Genomic DNA, 21,623 nt, shown 5'->3' with positions numbered 1-21,623 from the left:
AGCCTCTTGGTGCCCCAGTTTCCCCGCCCCCGCCAAGGCTCATGTATTTCTGAGACAGGGTCCTATTGGAGGACTGAGTGATAGCAGCTTTGGCCATGGCCTGACCGTTTCTGGGCTGCAGGGAGTGGACAGAAATAGGACCCTAGCTAAGTCTGCCAGATACGCAGGGGAGCAGTTAACTGGGCCTAGGTCTGCTCCTTCCTGGAAAGCCCTCCCCCCACTGTAAGGAATTGAGCAAAAGCAGCCTCTCTATCACACAGCCAGAGACAAGAGCCTACTCTAGAACCCCTCTCCAAGGGCCATCTTTGTGTTCCCTGACCTGGGCTTGCAGTCCAGGCCCGCCATTTGCACTGCCAGTCCACACCAGAACCAGTGCCCATACCACATCGGGTGTCAACCCTGTGCCACTCGCCATGCTCCGCACATGACATGACAAGATCGTGCTTAATTCTCACACCGATCTTCTCAGGTGGGAACTAGTATTACACCCCTTATTGAAATAATGAAGACATAGAGCCTCAGCTGTTAACACTGCTGTGGTCTCTCAGCTCCTAAGAGGAGAAGCCGGCCTTCACCATCATGTCACCCTGATGAGTGGCAAAGTCCAGACAGTCCTAATCCCAACACCACTAAAGTCAATCAGGTAGAGGGGTGGAATGCACTTAGAGATGGCAAGGAAATTGGGTCTTAATTATAAATATTTTTAAAGAAGTTTCTTTTTCTTGACTTTGAAGAAATACTACGGTTGTAGTCTAAGGATCTATTAATCTTGAATTGGCAAATAAAAGCATAAATAATGGCCTGGGCCAGTTCATGGATTTCTTAAACAGAACTGTGCTGCATTGATGATTTGTTTTCAAGTGTCACCAGCAGCCTCTTTTCCTGAGTAGTTGAAATGTTCCCTTACAGGGTCATCTGCATTACTTCCTCCCCTTCAGAAGACCCTCTCTTCCCTAAACTGTAATTGGATGGCCTAGGCTCAGCTCAGAGCCCTGATCCGGGTATCTCAGTGTTGGTGGCTTGGTGCTGGTGGCTTGTAGTGGAGAGCGTGGTCTCCCTAGATGACAGCTGACCCCATTGGCCCTGCCTTTGCGTGGTGCTGTCTCCCAAGTAACTGCCCCCCAGCGCCCCCAGCACCCCCAGCTCAGAAGTGGTCGTCATGGAAACATATTTTTGTTTTGTCTTGGTTAGTGGCTACTATTTGATTACAGACAAGTGGAAAGAGTGGAGTGCTTCCCCTCAGAAGCATAGCTTGTGACTGAGCAAGTTCAAGGGCTGCTACAGACATTGGGAGGCTGAGGACGGGACGGGTTGCGGGGCCCCCTTGGGGCAGCCCTGTCCACACCACCCCATTATTGTATCACATAAACACAGTGCTTTTGTCACAGGCTCTCGGTGCTGACAGCTTCCCCAATGGTCTCCTGGGTGACCCCGCCTTCCCAGTGAGGGTGCTCCCCTCGCTCCTGCCCACCCCTCACCCTCCCGTGTTCTTCAGTACTGCCTGGAGCTGGAGCTGTGCGGAGAGAGGAAGGGTTCCTGAGGTTACTTGGTTTTCACAGCTCACAGGTTTTCTTGATTGCATGTTTTGTAGATCCACATTTTTATCCCTGTAGCTGTCATTTTTCTTGACCTGCTATTTCAGTCACTCAAAACAGTATTACTATATCGCGTTGGAATTTCTCAAGCTTTTTTCCCTTCATGAAGTTTTCATCAACCTAGGGAGAATAATAGCTAATGATGAGAATGGAGAGCCGCAGCTGACTTGACCCGGCTTCCCACCGGTGGGCGGGCCTGGCTGTCAGGAGCAGGGCCGAGCAGCCGGGGTGCACCGCTGGCCCCACTCCCACTGTGCCCTGGGTGTTGGCCGCTCCGCATCCAGTCCGGTCCTCACGACCCTGGGGTAAATCGGTTTTGTTCTCATTTTCGCAGAGGAAGAGCAGACAGACCATCCCCAAAAGGTGGTCCCTTGCCTAAGATCCTACAGTTATAAGTGACAGAGGTGGGTCTGAACCTAGATGTAGCAGAACCCAAACAGTGTCGGTCTTTCTCGATACTCGAAGCACGTGAACTGTTCACCTTGGCTGGTTTCATGGCAGCATGGCGCATTGACAGAATGGCGTTTGGATGGCCTGCAAGATCTGCTCACTCAGATGTGTGATCGGCATCTCCCATTCGCTGTGGCCCAAACAGATGATTCTCCTCATCGCCCACGGTCTCTCTCGTGGCTGCTATGACTCTGCTCTCAACCCGGTGACTCAGGCCCCAACCCTAACAGTCCTCTTGGTCTCCCCATTTGCTCTCATCCTCTTCAGCTGATCCGTTAGCCAGCCTTGTTCTCTCTTACCTCCACACGGTAGCATGATTTGACTCTGGGTCATCACTGCTGTCCCGTGACACTAGTGCCACCGTCTTTTTGCACGTGGGCCCCCACTTGGCCTCCTCACTGGCCTCTCTGTTTCCATCAGTGTTCTCTGGGGTTGGTTCCTCACAGAGCAGCTGAGCAAGCGATCCAAATACCTGTGCACTTGCCGTCACCTGTACAACGACGTCACAAATCCTTATTGTGCTCCCCAGGCCCGCCATGACCTGGCCTCATTCTAACCATATTTTACCGTGCCTCTCTGTCCGTTGCTCTGTCTGATCACCTTGGTGTGCATTTCTCCCTGTAGCGTGCCAAACTGGTCCTGCATCAGGGATTTTGTGCATGCCATTCCCTCTGCCTGAATGCCTTTCCACCAAAACTTCACATGACGTCCTCATTCTCATCATTCAGGTCTTAGCTGAAAGGTCCCCTCCTCTGAGAACCCCTCCTTGACCACCCACCACACAACAGAGCCAGCTTTCCCCTCAGTTACTTTCTAATCTGTTTCTCTGCTTTCTTCATACTGATTACCTGTGTCTGCAATGATCTCATTTCACTTGTTCCTCCAGACTGTATAGCAGACTGCTCAGTTTCTAGAGTAGTGTCTACACAAAGGAAGTGCTCACTCAATATTTGTGAATGAAAGATTTGATGATTGAATGATGTATAGAGTTCTCAAAATGTGCCAGAGTAGCTTTGGAGTGTAGCCCTGGGCTTCTTCCAGTCCAGAATCTCTTGGGGCTGGGGGATGATTCTGCCCTTCTGCCCACTGATGAGGATGACAGTTTGTTCAGATTGCCTTCTGGGAACCCCGGGGAGATAGGGAAGTACAGGATCTTGATGCTAAATACAAAGATGCCACTGACTGCCCAGACACTGATGTGTGCCGATACGCAGGTCTGAAAGAAACAGGAAAGCTGGGTGAAAGTGACAAACAGTGTGTCCATCTGTCTGTATGTTCATCTGTCTCTCCTTCCATTCACCAGGGATGAACTGGGTGCTTGTTCCTCTCTGGCCATTGCAGATGTAAAAATGTATTAGGTGAAGTTCCTGGCCTCCTAGATTTTCCATTTCAGAAGGGGAAATGGAAAGTCTTGTGTTGGTAAGTGGCTTCCTAATAAAGGTGGGCATGTGCAGAGCACCACATGGGCACGCAGGAGGGCCTCCTACCTCTCCTGGCAAGCTATGGAGAGCCTCCTGAGGAGGTGATGGCTGAGCTGTATACGAGAAGTGTGAAGGATGCTGACAGAGGTGGGAGTGAGCCCTGATGCTCCCCCAACCTTCACACAAGCCTAGGAACTCCTGCTTATCCTCCAGATCATAAGCGCCTTCCCTCATGCCCTCGGGCTGGTCGTGCCCCTTGTCGCATATCTCACCCGTGCTGCATACCTTTTATTCTTGGCATTCACCATAGTTAAAGTCTAATTTTCTATTTGTAGGGTTACTAAATTAGTATCTCTTTCCTCCAGTAAACTATGAGTAACTTAGAATAGCAACCACATTTATCTCTGGCTCACTGCTTCATCCCCAGCAGCTTACCCAATGCCTGGCACAGAGAAGTGACTCAGTCAGTAGACACTCGCGTATCGAACATCGGTGGATGGGGAAGGGAGAGAGATGAGGCCAAAGAGATGAGCAGGGGTGCACCATGGAGGTCTCTATGTGGCCTCCTGATGGACTTGACAGGAAAATAATGGAAATGAGAGTTTATTGTGTCCTTAAGGACTGACATGATGGAGTAGTTTGGGGAACCCTTTTTTGTCTTACTGGAATGAGTAGCTTGGTGAGCAAATGTAATCTAATGTAAAAATCTCTACAGACAAATGAACTCCCATTTCTGGAACTCTCAGTCCTGGAGAAAAGACCTCAATTCACCATTTACTGTATGTGTACCTTCACACCAGCTTTGTGTCCGGCCCCGGGAATGACAGAGATGAACCATTCAAAGCCCTTGCCTCGGGGTACTCTGCGTTTGGAGGCAGGGGCTGATCTGTGATCCTCCAACAGTGAGCACACTTGGACCGCTGATAAGGAGGATGGCTTAGAGAGCCTGGGAGCCAGAGGGACCCAGAAATTCATGTAAATGTGGCTGTCCAAGAAACTGTTATTTTTATTTGCCCTTGATTGTAAACCAAGACTTAAATGTAGAGGCTGCCGATGGGCACATCTCCACTGAGAGATGTGCCCAGGCTCTTTCCAAGTACGGCCCAGGGCATTTAGCTGCCTTGTATTCATGCTTTTTAAGATGGAATTGTGTCTCACCTTCATCTACAGTGAGGGTTTTATTATTTCAGTTTAGCATAACCCTTGGGAGTGTCGTCTTGTGCTGGTTTTGTGCTGTTCTGCTAGTCCCCGTTACTTTCTATCCCTGGCTACAGTGCCTGCAGCTTGTAGGCACTCAGTAAATGTTGGTGAAAGGAAGGGTTGGAGTAGAGAAGAGACGGTCCCTGGAAAGATAAAGGAAGTGACTTTCAGGCTGCCACGTTTGAAGGCAGAGCCCTCAAACTCATAAACTGTCAGGTTCGTTAGATACACCTTTGCACCCATCTGGCCCACTTCACCATGCCTGTCTTTGTGTCTCTGCTAGTCTTCGCCTCTTGCCCATTGAACACAGAGAGGTGGGAAGGAAAACTGTGGCCCAAGTTTCCTTATTCTTGTGTTGCTTTTTCTTTGTGGCTTGGCTCAGATCCATGGCTGTATAAGCATGTAAGGAGATGAGGGAGGAGGTAGCCTGGAATCTGAAACTGAGCCAGAGAGTACTGTGAGAAAGAGAAAGTGCTTCATGATGACAGGTGCCTGAGAGTCTCAGGAGAATCAAGTTGCTTCTTGTCAAAGCCCCTTGCTTGAAAGCCCAGGGGAACAAAGGGATTTTCCTTTTACAAAATCTGCCTATTCTATTTGTGCCATGACCCTTTTTCTCTTCCATCTTGGGGACTCTGGAGCTTTTGAGAGGTGTTTCATGCTTTCAAGATGAAACTCTGCATAGCGTCTGAACTTGACTGAGTCTGCTCTTTCATTGACTTTAGGCAGCAAAAATGCTTGCTGTGTTGTGGTCCCCCTACTTGGCTGTGCCTTGGGGAGTGTGGAGGCAGGATTGGGCATGGTGCCTGCCCTCTAGGAGTCGGCACTTTCAGCTGCCACTGCAGTGGAAGTTCACATGTCCCCCAGCAGTCTGTATCTGCCTGCCAGATGCCTGCCATGCACACAGGGAGGAAGGCCTGGATACGACCAGAGACAGAGACTAGGGGTTCAGGTTCCCTCCTGCAGACCAGGACAACAGAGGCGCTCCAGGGTGGAGGACAGAGCTGGGATTCTTCTCCTTCTCCCAGGGTGTTATGATTCACGGATGTGTTTGTTGGCTAATTGCTTCTCTGTGAGAAGTTTGGAAATTACACAGCAATTTTGTTGACAAAAGGATGAACTTCAAATTGCTGTTTCGCAAAAAACCGTTTTGTTCTTGAGGCAAGCTCAACCCTTGTTCATTGAAATAGAATCTTAAAACTAGCATCTTGTCTCACGTGGGATTTGCACATTTTGTTAGAGAAAATATTGCTTCCATTTCTGTTGTTCTAAATGATGGACCGTTTCCAAGTTGGTTCCATTTCTCCATGGACTCCCAAGCAAGTAAATGAGCAAAAAATACCTAGCACCAAGTGTTAGATCCAGTGCTTATATTCCAGCCGATTATTTGGGGAGTAGAATGTCCAGCCTGCTGGTGGCCTCGGTCACATTGCTAGGTACTTCAGAAGATGCCCTTCTCTTCCTTGTTAAAGCTCAAACCATAGAGCTATCTTTTATGGTTACAAGCTCTCTAGTGAGGACTTCCAAAGTATCTTCAAAAATGAGTTTTTAAAAGCTTACTCTCTCGCTGCCATCTTGCGTCCCCACGTGTATGCGCCTAATCTCCGCTGGTCCACCCGAGAACCCCTGAGCGCCAACCCTAGCCCCCCGCGCAGTCCCATTTCCGCTCCAACAAGATGAAGGAAACTATCATGAACCAGGAGAAACTCGCCAAAGCTGCAAGCACAAGTACACGTTGGTGGGAAAGGAACTGCTCGCCGAAAGAGAAAGGTGGTTCATAGAACAGCTACGGCAGATGAGAAAAAACCTCAGTTGTCCTTAAAGAAGTTAGGGGTAAACAGTCTCTCTGGTATGGAAGAAGTGAATATGTTCACAAACCAAGGAACAGTGATCCACTTTAACAACCCTAAAGTTCAGGCATCCCTGGCAGCGAACCCTTTCACCATTACAGGCCGTGCTGAGACAGAGCAGCTGACAGAAATGCTCCCCGGTATCTTTTTTTGTTTTGTTTTGTTTTGTTTTTAAAAATTTTTTTTTAACATTTATTTATTTTTGAGACAGAGAGAGACAGAGCATGAACGGGGGAGGGGCAGAGAGAGAGGGAGACACAGAATCGGAAGCAGGCTCCAGGCTCTGAGCCATCAGCCCAGAGCCCGACGCGGGGCTCGAACCCACGGACCGCGAGATCGTGACCTGAGCCGAAGTCGGATGCTCAACCGACTGAGCCACCCAGGCGCCCCCCCACCCCCCGGTATGTTAAACCAACTTGGTGCTGACTAGGTTAAGAAGGCTGGCTGAGGCTCTGCCCAAACAATCTGTAGACGGAAAGGCACCACTTGCTACCGGAGAGGATGATGATGATAAAGTTCCAGATCTTGTGGAGGATTTTGATGAAGCTTCCAAGAATGAAGCCAACTGAATTGAGTCAACTTGTGAAGACGATAAAGCTTGAAGAAGTGACTGGGAGCTGCTACTTTATATTATGACTGCTTTCTAAAAATTTTGTTCATGGATCTGATAAAATCTAGATCTCTAATATTTTTAAGCCCAAGCCCCTTGGACACTGCAGCTCTTTTCAGTGTTTGCTTACACACAATTCATTCTTTGCAGCTAATTAAGCTGAAGAAGCCTGGGAATAAAGTTTGAAACAAGATTAGTAAAGTTCTTTGCCTAGTTAAAAAAAAAAAAAAAAAAAAGCTTACTCTCAGTATTTATACTTCTTTTTTCCCTAAAAAATAGTGTAGATTTGGATATTTCTGTCTCAGTATGAGATGATGCATCTGATGGGACTTCGGAGTTGAGTGGGCATCCAGGTTCAGTGGAGAATATCTCTTTATGAAAACCTCATCTGCTTTGCATGGCTTCCAGAAGTCATTCCCTCAGTTTCCTATTGAATGAGATCGTAAGCAGGTGTGCTGGTGAGGTCACTCAGGAGACACTGAGAGACAGTAGCATAGCTCTCCAGGTCCTGGGTATGAAGGAGACCTTGATAGTATCCCACCGCCCTCAGGTCACTGGCACCAAGGCCCTCACATTGTAGAAGGTGTGAGAGAAGGAGGAGGGTGGCCACATCCTGGGAATTAGCATGTTGGCCACTAGGGTTGGTGCGTTCAATATGAGATATGGGCTGTTGCTACAGTTTTGACTTTGGGAGCCTGAAGGCATTTCTGCTTGCCTTCCCCAGCAGGGCTAATGGAAAATTAGAAGCTATTAAGGGAGAGTGGCTGTAAAGATTTTTGGTTTTGTGTTCTTCCATTTTGGTTCAGAGGAGGTGTCAAAGACTTGGATGCTCACGAGCAGGGACCAGGAGAGAGATGGGAAGCCTACAAGGGTGGCGATATGCAGGCTCTGTCAGGAGCAGACCCTCTCATCCTCTCTCTGTTCCTTCGTTTCTGTAGCTCCTCATCTAGGTCTCACGTGGCTCTCCAATGCCTCCTACTGGCTAGGGTCGCGTTGTTCTTCCTGGCCTCGTCTCCGGGCACTCAGACTGTGCTTCTCCTCTGCTTGAGTAAATGCAGTAGCTTCTTCTTGCTCCTCATGACAAAAATAGGCTCTAGTTGGAATTTGAAGCCTCTTTCCTAATCTCTGCCCTTGCTCCTGGTCTCCCCCATGCCTTGTTCTTTCCTTGTCTTCAGAACCTTGCACCAAGTTGTAAGGCCACCGAGAAGACTTCTCCCCCCTTGGGTTTGCTGTCTTTCAGTTCCCACAGCACTGAGGGTCACTTGCCCTGGTCCACCATGTCACTGTGGCCAATCTGGTAGAATGTGCTAGCTGATCCATTTGTTAATCTACTTGAAAACTCTTTGAAATCGAGAACCATGACCTTGCTACTACTTTGTGAATCTCTCAACATACAGTTTCTGCCAGAACAAAGGTGATTGGCATGAAAAGCTAAGGACATCGGGGGGGGCGGGGGTGATGGTAGGTAAGATGAGTGGCAGCAGGATTAGCAGACTTGCTCTACAAGGTTGATAGATTTGACATCCTGATATCATCACTCTTTTTACCTTTCTTTATAAATGCCTTGGAGCAAGCCAGCCAGGTGATTTGTATCCCCAAGTAGAAACACGCCCATTTGGGAGACAGAGACTGCTCACCTTTCAAATCTGTGAGAGATTGCTGAGCCCACAAGAAACGGACAGCCATCTCACATGGATTAAAACCAGTGGTGGTAGGAAGTTAAATTTGCCTCATGAGTTTGTAGGAGGTGAGCATGTGACTTCACTTCCATGATGTTGCTCCGAGACTACAGTCACATCTGTGGGCGGCTTTGTGGGATGTAGGCCCTTCCCTGGGGAGGAGACCACATCCATTTTGAGGTAGAATATTCTTTTGGCTAATGCAGGCACAGTGTATTTGAGTTGGGGGGGAGGCCTAGAACCTAACTAGTGCAGCCTCTCCTGGTCCCCACTCCTTGACCCCCCAGCAGTGTTTACAGACATGAAGACTGAGACCAGAGGAGTCAGGTTATTGTCTCAGCAGAGACTAGACCCTGAGTTTCCTGACTTCCACTCAAGAGCTTTTCATGGGAGGGTAACAGATGCTTATAGGCTCCAGGAAGCTGAGAGAAAACATAGTGTCAGCAGTCCCACGTGTAGAAATCCTGGGTGGATGGTTCCGGTTAAATAGAGCTACCTCTGTGTTTTCCCTGGCTCACATGCTTATTTTGGTTCTTCTTTCCCTCTTTTTTTTTCTGCCTGCTTCCTGACTTCCTTTCTGACGTCCCCATTGCCCTCCCTCCCATGAGACTTAGGAAGCCATCTCTCGGCCCCTGAAACATCAGCTGGTGCTGTGCTTCTGGCTCTAACCTTGCCTGCGTGCCATGTCACAGAGCTCCCTGGGTCCCCAGCCCTGGCAGCCATGCCGTGCCATTCACTGGGGGAGATGCTGCCAGCTGTTGCTTCCCAGAGAAGCAAGATCTCAGGCCCTCCCGGCTGAGCAGACACCAAAGGCTGTGGGAGTTTTGAGGGTGGGAGATCTTGAGGAGATAGCTCTTTTAGATGAACTTGATGACATGAACAACAGTGTTGATCATGATAATAGTCACAGAACAATAAAGATAAAATAGCTACTGTTTACTGATGCTGCACCATGCCAAAAGCTTTATTTACCTCTCTTCTCTCACTTAGTACCTAGCCCCAAAATGCCAGTGGTGCTATCCCTGTCTTCCAGAGGAAGACACGGAAGTTCGGAGAGGTGAGGTGGCTTGTCTCCGTTCACCCCTCTCAGGACCCAGACAGAATCAGGGCCTCTTGGGAAGAGCAGAGGTCGGAGGGGTGGAGACCTCCAGCCAGCAGCTCATTCACCTGCAGCCGACGAGTGTGGCCGTTGCCTCTAGGGAAGAAGGGAGGTCACTCAGTGACTCTTTCATCCTCTGGCCCTGCTGCGCTTACTCAGGTGGGAGGAAAAGAAAACCAGGTTTTGCACTATCCCCGTCATCTGTCTGTTCAGGAGGCTCGGCCTCATGTATTCTTATTTATTGATTTCATTCATTTCCACAAATACCTACAAGGACTTCTCCAGCCGCTGGGGAAATGACGGCTTGTTACATAACAAGAGCATTTGATCAGGACTCAGAAGACATTAGTCACCTTTCAGCTTTCCTGTGTGTTATCCCGGTAACCTTGGACAAATCGTGTGATTTCTCAGAGACTCCACTTCTTCATCCATCAGACGAAGCCAATGATGACAGAGGCAGCATGGCTGTCCTTGCCCAGTTTCTGCACCGAGGTGGCAGCTGGTTGGGGGACGATGAGCCCTTGACGTATCGTAACCTTTGGGGTGGCTTATGTTGTCCCTGACCAAGAAAGCACATGGTTGGGCAGAGTGTGTCATGGGGAGAGATGACGGGAGAGGAGCAGAGGGAAGGAGCCAGAGTTCTGGAAACAGTTCTTTGCATATTTCGAGGAGCTCAGGTGTCCTCAGCTGGGAGGCACCAGGTTAACCTAGGGAATGGGCTGGGAAGATTCAGGGCCCTTCTTAGGAAAAGGAAGGAGGACCAGATGGGGAGTCCCGGTGCTAAACACTCCCAGAGCATTTTTCATTTCATTTGCCTTAAATAAAACAGCGCTTGAAGTAAGTGTTGTTGTTATTTTCAGTCTACAGATGGGCAAACCAGATTCAATTAGCATGTGGCAACCCTGGGATCAAGCGGAAGTCCTTCAGACTGCAAAGCCCATGGCCCCAGCCCTGAATGGAGCTGCCTTGTGGGAGAAGGAAGCGGGGAGGGGTTTTGTGCAGGTGAAACTATAGTCTGATGCCATTTCCCACCCATCTGATTAGCAAATACCTGAAGAACCTCGCAGGCTTTCCAAGTAAGGATCAAAACTAATGAGTGCAAAACTTAAGTAGGTATAGGCCTCATCATTTCTGTCCTTGTCATCCACTTGAGTACTGGTGGAACAGGAATGGACTTGGCCATTTTCTTTCACAAGGGCGTGTACCTGACTTTCCTGGTCATCATTCCCCTAGGAAGGGTAAGGTTCTTCTTCCCCAGTGCCTAGCGTGGATGTGTTCTTAGTGGTGGCTAGGACACAAGTCTCTTTCCCTGAAGCATCTCCTTCCAGCCCTCCCTGTCAGTAGCCTGCCTGCTCCCTCCTTCTGGTGTCACAAAGCCGGTGGGGAGGCCGGCCAGCAGCTTTACACCCGGTACAGATGGTGAGTGGGATCATTGCACTGGAGCTGAGCTTCTGTTTGGGGAAATGTCACTTTCCTGCTCTTGCCTCTCAAATGCCTCATAGCTATGGTTTGTCATGGCCCTAAATTTAAATCTTGGTTTTTCCTTTCTAGTAACTTACGGATCCTTTCTGACAGCTCCCGTTAGGTCCGTGTCACACGTTGCTATCCTTGGTCACCTGCCCTGTGCATGTGTGCGCCTGTGTGCCATGGCATCAGGTGGGGGCACTTCTGGATGATCTCAGTGGGGCTACTTAGGGAACCCTCAGACTTGTGACTTCCTTTTGTGGTTTGTTTCTCCGGCTGCTGAGAGTCCCTTCTGTTAGAATTGCTTATTTGGTTGTGTTCTGGAACCATGGAAACTTTATAATTTTGTTCTGATTATAACTGCAATAAATACAGTATATTTGTCTGTGGCAAATTATGTGCTCTGTATAAATCCCCTGCCTTCGAAACACGGTGGATCCCTGCAAGGGCCCGTTATTTCCCTGGAAGGCTGAGCTTGTGGATAGCCGGGGAAACACCCGGAACCAGTGAAATGGTGGCTGTTCCTGAAGGAGGGAATGGGTCACTAGACAGCTGAAGAGAGATTCTGGAGATTGAAAAACTAACTGACATTTTCTTTCTGATATAACCGCTTCTGTGGTCCTGTAATGTCTTTAGCAGGACATTTATTTTTTACTAATACGTCTCACAGGGAGCTTTTTGAGGGGGCCGGGGGATCAAAGTGACAAGTTCCTCTCGAATAGTGGCTTCTCGGTGGCCCCCTGGACTGATTCTGCTTCAGCTCATTTTCATCCCTCAAGTGTTTTCTGGGTCCCAGTGACAGCCCAGGCCCCGAGGGGAATGCTCAGGAAGGTGAGCCTTTGCCCACGAGGACTGTACGGTCTGCAGGGAAGAAGAGAGTCGTCAATCACCCCACCGTGGCTCCAGCTTCTGGGGCACGTCCTGCTGCTGCACAGCGGTGCCGTTATCAAGCAGAAGGGGCAAACCCACCTTGTGGGGCTGGCATTTATGGCATCTTTATGGGTGACAAGTGAAGTGACTCAGGCACCCTGGGCACGGTCCCCGAAGCAGCTGCCGCTGCCTGAGTCTGCGTGGGGTTGAGGGTGGGTCTGGCAGGGGGGAATGAGCACTGGTACTGTGCCAGGCACCCAGCTGAGTCCTAACCATAATCCTAATTAATCCTCACAGCTCAGGGAGGCAGGTTCCACTAGCATCCCCATTTTATGTATGCGGAAACTGGGCATCACCACCTGAAGTGACTTGGGGCACCTGGGTGGCTCAGTCGGTTAAGCATCTGAGTCTTGATTTCATCTCAGGTCACGATCTCATGGTTCATGGGTTCGAGACCCACATCAGGCACTGCACGGATAGTGCGGAGCCTGCTTGGAATTTTCTCTCTGTCTCTCTCTGCCTCTCCTCCTCTCGATTATGCATGCTCTCTCTCAAAGTAAACAAACGAACAAACAAAACAAATTAAATAAAAAGAAAGTTAAGTGACTTGCTCTAGGACAATGAGTGAGCAAGCGAGAGTTGATAGTTGAGTCTGGGTTTGTCTGTCTCCAAATTCCTGACTCCTGTAGGATTCTTATTAGATCCTTGTTTACTTCTGTCACACTGGAGGGACAGAAGCTTGGCCAGGCTCCCCAGGAAGAAGGCTGAAAAATCATCCATTCTTTCCATGGACAGGCGTGGTAGGGCCAACAGGTACCCTAAACGTATCGTGTGCCTTTCATCTCTCCCCGAGCGCATGCTCTGTGTCTGGCCTTGTGCTAAGCACTTGATACATACACATCATTTCATTCTTTGTTGATTTTTTTTCTAGCATCTGGCTTCCTTTTCTAGAATGTAAGCCCCTAGAGGATAACAGTTTCCTCTTTTGTTCCCTGCTATATCACTATCAACTAGAATATTGCCTGGCACATAGTAGGTGCTCCACAAAAATACTAGTTGCATAAATGGATTATATCATCCCATTGAGTCAGGTATTATTATATCCTCCATTTTATAAATTAGGAAAGTTGGGAACAGGAGGCTTAACTCACTTTCCCATAGCTAGGAAGTCTAGAGCCAGGGAGGATTTGAACTCACTCTGGCTCGTTCTCATGCCTCTGCTCCAACCCCTCTCTGATCCTGGGAGGTCAGCAGTGTAGTTGCCGAGGGTTTAGGTGGCTGATACACTGGCTTCCCTCTGAACTTCACACGTGGCTTCCTCCCAAGGCAGCAAAGGGAAGGTGTTAATTGATGAGCTTAATTATCTGTGGCAGGGACACGATGAAGGTGCCGCAATGTGAGTGCTCGTTATTACTTTGTTGTGCAGGATTCCCCCAAACAGGAGGGAGCACGCATGTTGCAACAGGCTCTGTGAGACAGTATCTGTTCCATTTCTTTTATGGGGGTTCCCTCCCACCCTCATCCAGAGCTTGGTGTTAGACTGTTTGAAAAATCACTCAGCTGTATGAAACAAAAATTATGTTACATGCGGAGCCGCTAGCTTCCTGGAGATCACAGTTGGCCTTCCTTAATGAATTTTGGCCTGATTAACACAGGTTCTGGATTGATATCAAAATACACAAGGAGAAACTTGGTAGGAGTGGGAGGAGACTAGTTTGAACTTTCTAACTTTGAAGTCACAGGAAGCAAAGGCTTGTGTGAAGCTTGGAGCCAAGGACAAGATATGTAACGAGCTCCTGGATCTTTGAAGTGGTGTTGCCTTGCTCAGACTTCTGTAGACTGAGGCGCTGTCCAGACTCTACCGCCTTCCTGGTCCCATTCCATGCCCAAGGACACGAGGCTGGGGTGCACATCTAAGGCTGATTGACCCTCAGAAGCTGCACCACCTTCTCCTATGTCTTGTTTCCTTGGTACCTGGATGACTGTCCTGCATCTTCATTTAAACTCACCCTTGGGGGGTCGCCTGGGCAGCTCAGTCAGTGAGTATCCGACTCCTAGTTTTGGCTCAGGTCGTGATCTTCCTGTTTGTGGGTTCAAGTCCTGCATCAGGCTCTGTGCTGTCAGTGCATATAGCCTGCTTGGGATTCTTTCTCTCTTTCTCTATCTCTGCCCCTCCCCTGCTTGTTTGCTTGTTCTCTCTCTCTCTCTCTCTCAAAAAAAATAAATATTAAAAAGATTAAAAAATAATATACTCACGCTTACAATCCCCACAGGGACTTCCAGTGGTGTCTTGTCCCCAGTGCCTACCTCTTCATAGCCGGGTCTCTATTCCTGCCCCTCCTTTTTGGATTCTTGACAATTCATTTATATAACTATCCCTACTTCCCCTGATTGGAGTCCTGGCACCTCATCACAAGACTCAGCTTTTTGCAAGTGTCGGGCATGTCTCATGCCCCCTTTGTCCTCAGGGCTGGCCTCCTGGATTGAGATCTGGATCTTTTTGTACATCCCCGGAAGTTAGTCAGGTACCTGCATTCCCGCCTCAGATGACTGTATGTCACCCAGTCTTGTGATCTCCGTATCAAGCCGTTGGCAATCTCAGAGTCACCGGATCTGTAGTTTGGGCTTCAGTAGAAAATACCAAAGGAGAGGGGTTCCCCATGAATGACAGGACCTAGACATTTCTGGACATGGATTAAGCACTAGGAACCATCAGCTCGCACTTCGCTCATGGGGCAGAGTGGCCACAAGAGTCAACCTCATGGGACAGCTCATCAGATTCCAGGAGAAATGAGATGAGATCTGTGTGGGGGTGGAAACTCTATCATCAAAAGAGGAAAAAAGACAGACTGTGCAGTCCGCACCATGTCCACAACTCAGCTCCATCATCAGACAATGAACTCTTGCCAAGGGTATTTTATTACTTAAATGTATTTTTCACATAGGTGATGCCAAGCAAAGAAAATCCCGTTTGAGTGATATGATTTTTCGTTCAGCACTGTAGGCTCTCTCATCTCTAAGCAGTAAAATCAGGCAGTAATTCAAAGTTTAAGTTACTGTTTTATTGAAAAAAAATACCACCTTCATCTTGTTGCATTTGGTCAAAAGTCTGATTTGGCATTTTTGGTCACCTTTACCCACAGCTTCATTTTCGTTGGATCTTTTGAGCGTATGCAGCCTTTGTTCATGAAGGCATTTGGGGTTTATTTTTCTAGAGTGAGTAAAGGTGGAGAGAGGAAGGAATTGTCTAGAGCAGACAGAAAGTGCAGCTGCCTGGCTGGTGATGTTTATCTCATGTTGGGCCAAGGTGAGATGTTAATGGCTTTTTTTTGACCTTGGGGAGTGGTAGCTTTGGGAAGAATTGGTGGATAGCTTAGCTAGTATCTGTTTTCTCATTCCGCAGAATGTCAGGGGCTACTGGGGGTGCTCGATGGACTCCTTATCACCCTAGAAATCTGCTGCCCTTTCGCTGTCTGCATTTCTCCTCCCTTACGGGTGAGGAGAGAGGGTTTTTATGCAGAGAGGTCATCACTTGAGAATCCAAGAATCCCGAGTCCCTGCCTCTCCTCTGTGGTAAGGATGACAGAGACAGCAGACAGCGTGAGGAAGGTGGCCTAGAACTGCCCCTCAGAAGACGGATCCACAGGGGTGCTTTGGGATGGTCTCCAACGGAGAATCAGAGTAGAGCGATGCTTCGGCGTTGTCGAAACTCCGAAGATTAAGTACTTATGAGCCTGCGTTCTTAGGAGTTTGGAACCAGGAGAAAATAAGTGTGAATCCACAGAAGAGGCCTTGGTTGGCTGCTTTGGGGAGGTTATGACTCTGATACAGAGTTCTGTTCCCTCTGAGCTTCCTTTTCATTAGTGACGTTTTTGGTCTGGTAGGGCTTTGGGGGCTTATTGCCTACCTCATTCATGTTTTTCTTTCACTGAATAAATAGGAGCATCTCCTCTGTTCTGGGCCCTCCTTTAGGTACCTGAGATGCCGCAGTAAAACACCAAGATCCCTGCTCTCGTTGAGCCCACATACCAGTGGGACCATGACAAGAGCCCTGTCAGGACCCTTGGGAAAGACACCACCCGTGTGCCTTTCTACGTGCAGAATGATGTAACTACGTGCGCGCCTTCTCAGCACAGTCTGCAGAGAATTCCCTACAGCTTGGCTCTCTTTGTAAGAGAGTCATTGCTGCAAGTGCCCTGGGCTGACCAAGAGGATCGCTGTCCCATGAGCTTGCTAAACACATGACATGGGACCATATAAACCCTTAAGAACGCAAGCCTTAGTGTCAGATGGCCTGGGTTTGAATCCAGACTCTGCAGCTCAGAGTTGGGTTTCCCTGGGCAAACAACATTTCTGAGCCGGAGTTTCTTCATATGTAAGTCGGCTGTCAGCAGAGTTCTTGCGGTGAAACTGAGGGTGAAATTTAACGGGGAGAGCGTAGGAAAAGCTTGTAGCACAGCCCCTGGTTCCATGACTGATTGTGGATATGATGTGTATCATGAAGACTTTGAAGCCATTTCTACCAGCACCGTGGGGGATATGGATACACTTCGTGTTCGTAGCTCGTCTCTGAATGGTGCGCAGGTATATTACACAGAGGCTCTGAAGTCTAGCGGTTCAGTCGTAACTGTGAAGGAAATACTAGAGGTCAAGAGGAGCAGGCGTGGGCCTGTGGAAGGGCAGTGGCATGGGTTGGAAATGTGCCTGGGCCAGGGGTGTCCTGGGGGAACATTGCCCAAGTGGAGAGGCTTAGGGTAGGGGGAGAGAGAGCCTGCTGTGTGAGGGGGCCACCAGAGTGGAGCAAGGCCTGGGCAGGGGAGCTGGGACCAGCCGTGGAGGGACTGGAGCAGTGTTGATGGAGAAGTAAGATCAGGACCAGAGGGGATGGGCCTCAGAAACAAGGACTTGAACTCAGTCTGGGCATGTGAGGAAAACGTCAGCCCTGGGCCATCTTTGGCCCGATTCCCGGTAAGCAGGGAGAATCGGACTGGGTAAGAGGCACCGTGCAGGTGTTGCGTCCGATGGACTGGGAGAACCTGGGTGCCATCCACAGGGCCGAGAAACGTCAAAGCCTTGAGATCTTGGTGACAGACGACTGCCTTCCTTTGGCCAACTTGACGGCAGCTCCTGGACCCCGCGCCGTGTGGGATTGCTTGGCAGGCAGCAGGATGTCCTTTCATCTGCCCGAGTATCTGTTGGTCCGTCAGCGTTTATTTGCTACCTGTTCTTTCGCGGGTCTTTTTCTGGGCACTTGGGCTACAGAAGTGAATTACGACATCATATTTGTGGAACTCATAAGGGAGACAGGCAAGAAAGCAGTCATCACGGTGCAGGGCAGCGTGCACTGGAGGTGGGCACAGCTGGTCGGTGCCCTCGTGGAAACCTGCCTCGGGATCCCTGGGGGCTGCAGACAAAGCAAGGCGTGGAGGTGGAGCGTGTCACGGGAGAGTGTGAAGGGTCCACTTCGGGGGCCGTGTGCCAGAACAGAGCAGGCATGGGTTGGGAAGAGAAGCAAAGGGACCAAGCTAGAGGGGTTTGTGGGCTGTAGATCACGAGGGCCCTCTTCCGGGGTCACGTCTTCACGTTTCCCTGAGGACGCCAGGGGACAAGGAACGGGCGCGAACTGGGACAGAGAATCACACACATTTGCATTTTGCAGAGATCCTTCAGGTGTGGGACAACTTTCAGAGGAAGAGAGGGATGAGGGCAGGGTTGGCAGGAGTGGAGGCACAGACTCAGATCTGTTGTCCGCTGTATGCCAGGGCAGGGCTTGCTGCCAGACCCTAGGGACCCCCCACTTATCCGTTCCTTTCCATACAGCTGCAGGAGGCTTTATCTAGTGACAAGGAAAAGGAGGCCTGGGTGGGTGATGCGAATCACTTAGACTCTCTCCTCTAGAAGGCAGTGGAGGGAGTCCCGTGTCAGATTCCCATTCAGGCTGACAGAGACAGGCAGAACCTGGGCAAAAGGCCTCTCCCCTTCCATCAGCACAGCTGGAGAGGTGAGAGTCCTGATGGAAATTAGGTGCCGCCCTCACTTGCATGCCACCTCCTGTGAATCCTGTCTGCGAGGCAGTCTGCCTCGGTGGTGTGTGGTGGGGGGACACGTGGCCCAGAGAGGTGGCTTAGCGTGGGCAGGGGACCACCGAGGAAGCCGGGACAGCCGGAGAGACAGGCATCCCAAGGGCATTTATAGCAGCAGAGACGTTTTTATTTTAGGCAGGAGCCAGCCAGGAACATTCTCTTCCTTTCTCCTAGAGCTGCCTGAGCCCACACAGCCAGGCTGGGCGAGAGACTGTGAACGAGCCCCTGCCTCCACCCCGCCTCTCGCACCGCCTGGAGTCTCTCCTGGAGGCTTGCTGCTTTTTCCTACGCTTGCAGGGTCCCCTCCCTTGTCTCCTTCTGCCGTGCTTCCTCCACTGCCTTCCTCTCTTCCTCTCTCCTACTTTCATTCTTTGTGTTCCTTCCTTCCTTACCTTTTCTCTCCTCATCTGTAAAACGGGGTGATTCTCCCTAACTCCCTCCCCTTGCTGGCAAGGTGACTGATTAATTTCAGCAAGCCTGCTCCATCCACTTTGAGGTGTGGGGCTCAGGTCTGGCCCTAGGGCGTGTGAACGTGAACAGCATCCAGTTGTCCAGTTCTTGCACTTGAGAATGCCCTCAAGCAGCTTACCCCTTGGTGGGCGTCAGCTTCAGAGGTCTGATCTTGGAGGCCTCCCTGGCTGGGCCACCCTGGACTGCCAGCTCCTGAATACACATTGCCCAGGAGAGCTCCGGTATGATATTCGACAGTTACTGGGTTAGCCTGAAGAGCCTCAGGCCCTTCTGCCTCCAGGACAGGTGAGCTTCCCAGACACAAAGGGAAGGTGCCCACATCATCTTGTTTCATTCTGTTGGCTTATCTGCATGAGTTCTGTAAGTTACCTTAGCTAACGTGACAGTGACTTCGAATAACATCACTAACACCACTGCAGTTGCCGAGCAAGGGCTTCATCTGGCGTAAGTTAGGGGGAGCGGCCGGCTGCCTTCGTTTCCTTACTACAGCTCAGCATCAAGGCAGCTTCTGGCAGGGGACCCCTTCCTTTCCTTTCTCTGCTTCCCCAGCCCTAGGGTCATTCCGTCCCCGCAGTGTCTTCTGCCTCTTCATTCAGCCGTCCTAGGATGCCTGGAAAGGCTTTGCCAGTCCCCTCAGTATTGAGAAGTGTGTGAGTCAGCCCCACCACACCAGTGGACTAGGGAGAACTTGAAGGGTCTAGATTAAAAAGGAAGTCTGCCATTTACTGGCCTTGTGACTTTGAGGCAGCTGTTTGTTTTCTCAAGGTTTCACTTTGTTCATCTGCAGAACGAACCCACCAACATCTGCTCTCGCATATAGTGTTAAATAAAGTATATCCCATGGGGGCGCCTGGATGGCTCAGTCAGTTCAGCATCCGGCTTTGGCTCAGATCATGATCTCATGGTTTGTGAGTTCAAGCCCCGCATTGGGTTGTCTGCTCTAGGCACAGAGCCAGCTTGGGATCCTCTGTACCCTCCTCCCCCGTCTATCTCTGTCCCTCCCCCCACTTGTGTTTTTTCCGTGTCTCTCTCTCTCACTCTCTCTCTCTCAAAAATAAATAAAACATTAACAAATAAACTGTATCCCATGAATAAGCAAATACATAGGAAGTTTTTGCCTTATGCTAGCATCTAGACAGAGATGCATATCTTCTCCCCAGGCAGTTTCGTAGACAGAGAAATACGTGCAGTGTGGTGAGCGCGGTGAGGGAGAATGGCCCCGGGTCACAGAGGCGCCCCTTGAGGCCTGTCTGGAGGGGAAACAGGAGCCAGGAAGGGAAGAGGAGAAGGTCTGAATCTCCACTCTCACACTCAGGTGTCTGTGTGCCTCTTGAGTGTTTAGGAAATCAGTTTCGTTTCTACTTGGAGCCCCTTTCCCATAGGGCTGGAAGGAAGCTTGCCCTCTGTCACTTTGTGAGTTTTGCCTCCTTCCTGGGGCCCTGTCCCTCATTTCAACTCTTATTCATACTCAGACACTGGGGGTGGGTTGGAGGCACTGTCTGCCAGTCACACAGGCCGTTGTTTTCACTCAGTCATTCCTTCACCCCATGCAGTTTCATTGAGTACCTACCGCCCAGCACATGCCAGGTACTGTGCTTGGCACTTCCAATATAGCAGTGAACAGAACACAGACCCCTGTCCTCATGGAACTTAAATTCTAGCAAGGAAGAGAGAGACGAAGCAGCAAATAGAACAAGCAAGAAATCCATACAGTGTGTTAGAAAATGACATGTTTATATATATATAATATGGAAGTATATAATACATATATTATATAACATATAACATATATAATATATGTAATATAACATACAATATATGTTGTACAATATATATGTACAATATTAAATAACATATAACATATATAATATAACATACGATATATATTATATTATATATGTTATATGTTATGTAATATATATATAATATTATATAACATATATATAATAATATGGAAAAAGAAAATAGCCTGAGAAGGTCAGGCATGCTGGGTATAATTGTGCAAGGGTGCTAAGAGAAGGAAGCCTCCCATGAGAAGGTGCACCTAAGCAAAGGCCTGAAGATGAGGGGACACCAGGAGGGACCCTTAACTGCCCCTGTGTCCAGGGCTTCTTTGGATGTGAGGTTCTCTGCTGCTTCCAGGCCATGCTTGGCCAGGCTGCCCCTGGACCCCCCCTCTCCTGGGGCATGCCTAGCAGTGGTTTCTCCGTGGGGTCTGTGGTCTCCCCAGAAGGCTGATAGGAAGCAGGACCTGGGAACTTCAAGTCCCTCCACATCTGGGCTATCTCCCCCAGATCCTAGATAGTGGGGGAAATCCGACACAAATGTGAAGTTTGCCAACATTAGCTGGCGCTCACAGGATTTCAGGCAGAGCGGACAGCAGGGCAGAGTCCCAGAAGTGAGAAGCAGCAGAGGTGAGGCAGGGAAGCCCCCGGTGTGTGTGATGTTGGGATACATAAAGCATGGACCCGGGATAGCAGCCGGCCCCAGCGATGAGCCTGGTGAATGTGCAGGGCAGGATAGGTAGCCTATGGAATGGCTCTCCTCCCTTGCACCCCTGCCCCGGGGGGCCTGGCATCTTTTCCTTGGGCTCCGTCACGTGGAGCCTTGCCCTTTCCTCTGGCATTTCACATGTGCAGGACGTTCCGCTGGTCTCGTTACACAAATGAGAGGAAGCGTACTCAGCTCTGCCTCTTAACACAAACCTGGGACAGTTTGTACTCGAACTAGACTGAAATCTGCCTCCTCCTCTGCTGAAAAAGGGTTTGCTAAATTGGTGACAAGACAAAGAAGAGCCAGAGCAAGTAAGGAGGTTGCTCAAGAGAATGGCCACA

General features: G+C 49.6%; 1 protein-coding gene and 1 pseudogene across 1 annotated transcript in view; both read left to right on the top strand.

The window, feature by feature from the left end:
• SPOCK1 (SPARC (osteonectin), cwcv and kazal like domains proteoglycan 1) overlaps positions 1 to 21,623 on the top strand; it is a 517,472-nt gene that overhangs the window by 397,365 nt on the left and 98,484 nt on the right. The window lies entirely within an intron of this gene.
• LOC115516252 lies at positions 6,340 to 7,082 on the top strand (annotated as a pseudogene).

The sequence above is a fragment of the Lynx canadensis genome, chromosome A1 (genome assembly GCF_007474595.2).
Source record: "Lynx canadensis isolate LIC74 chromosome A1, mLynCan4.pri.v2, whole genome shotgun sequence".
In the NCBI taxonomy this organism is placed as follows: Eukaryota; Metazoa; Chordata; class Mammalia; order Carnivora; family Felidae; genus Lynx; species Lynx canadensis.
The sequence above is the reverse complement of the archived record's forward strand: the minus strand, read 5'-3'. Positions and strand labels throughout refer to the sequence as shown.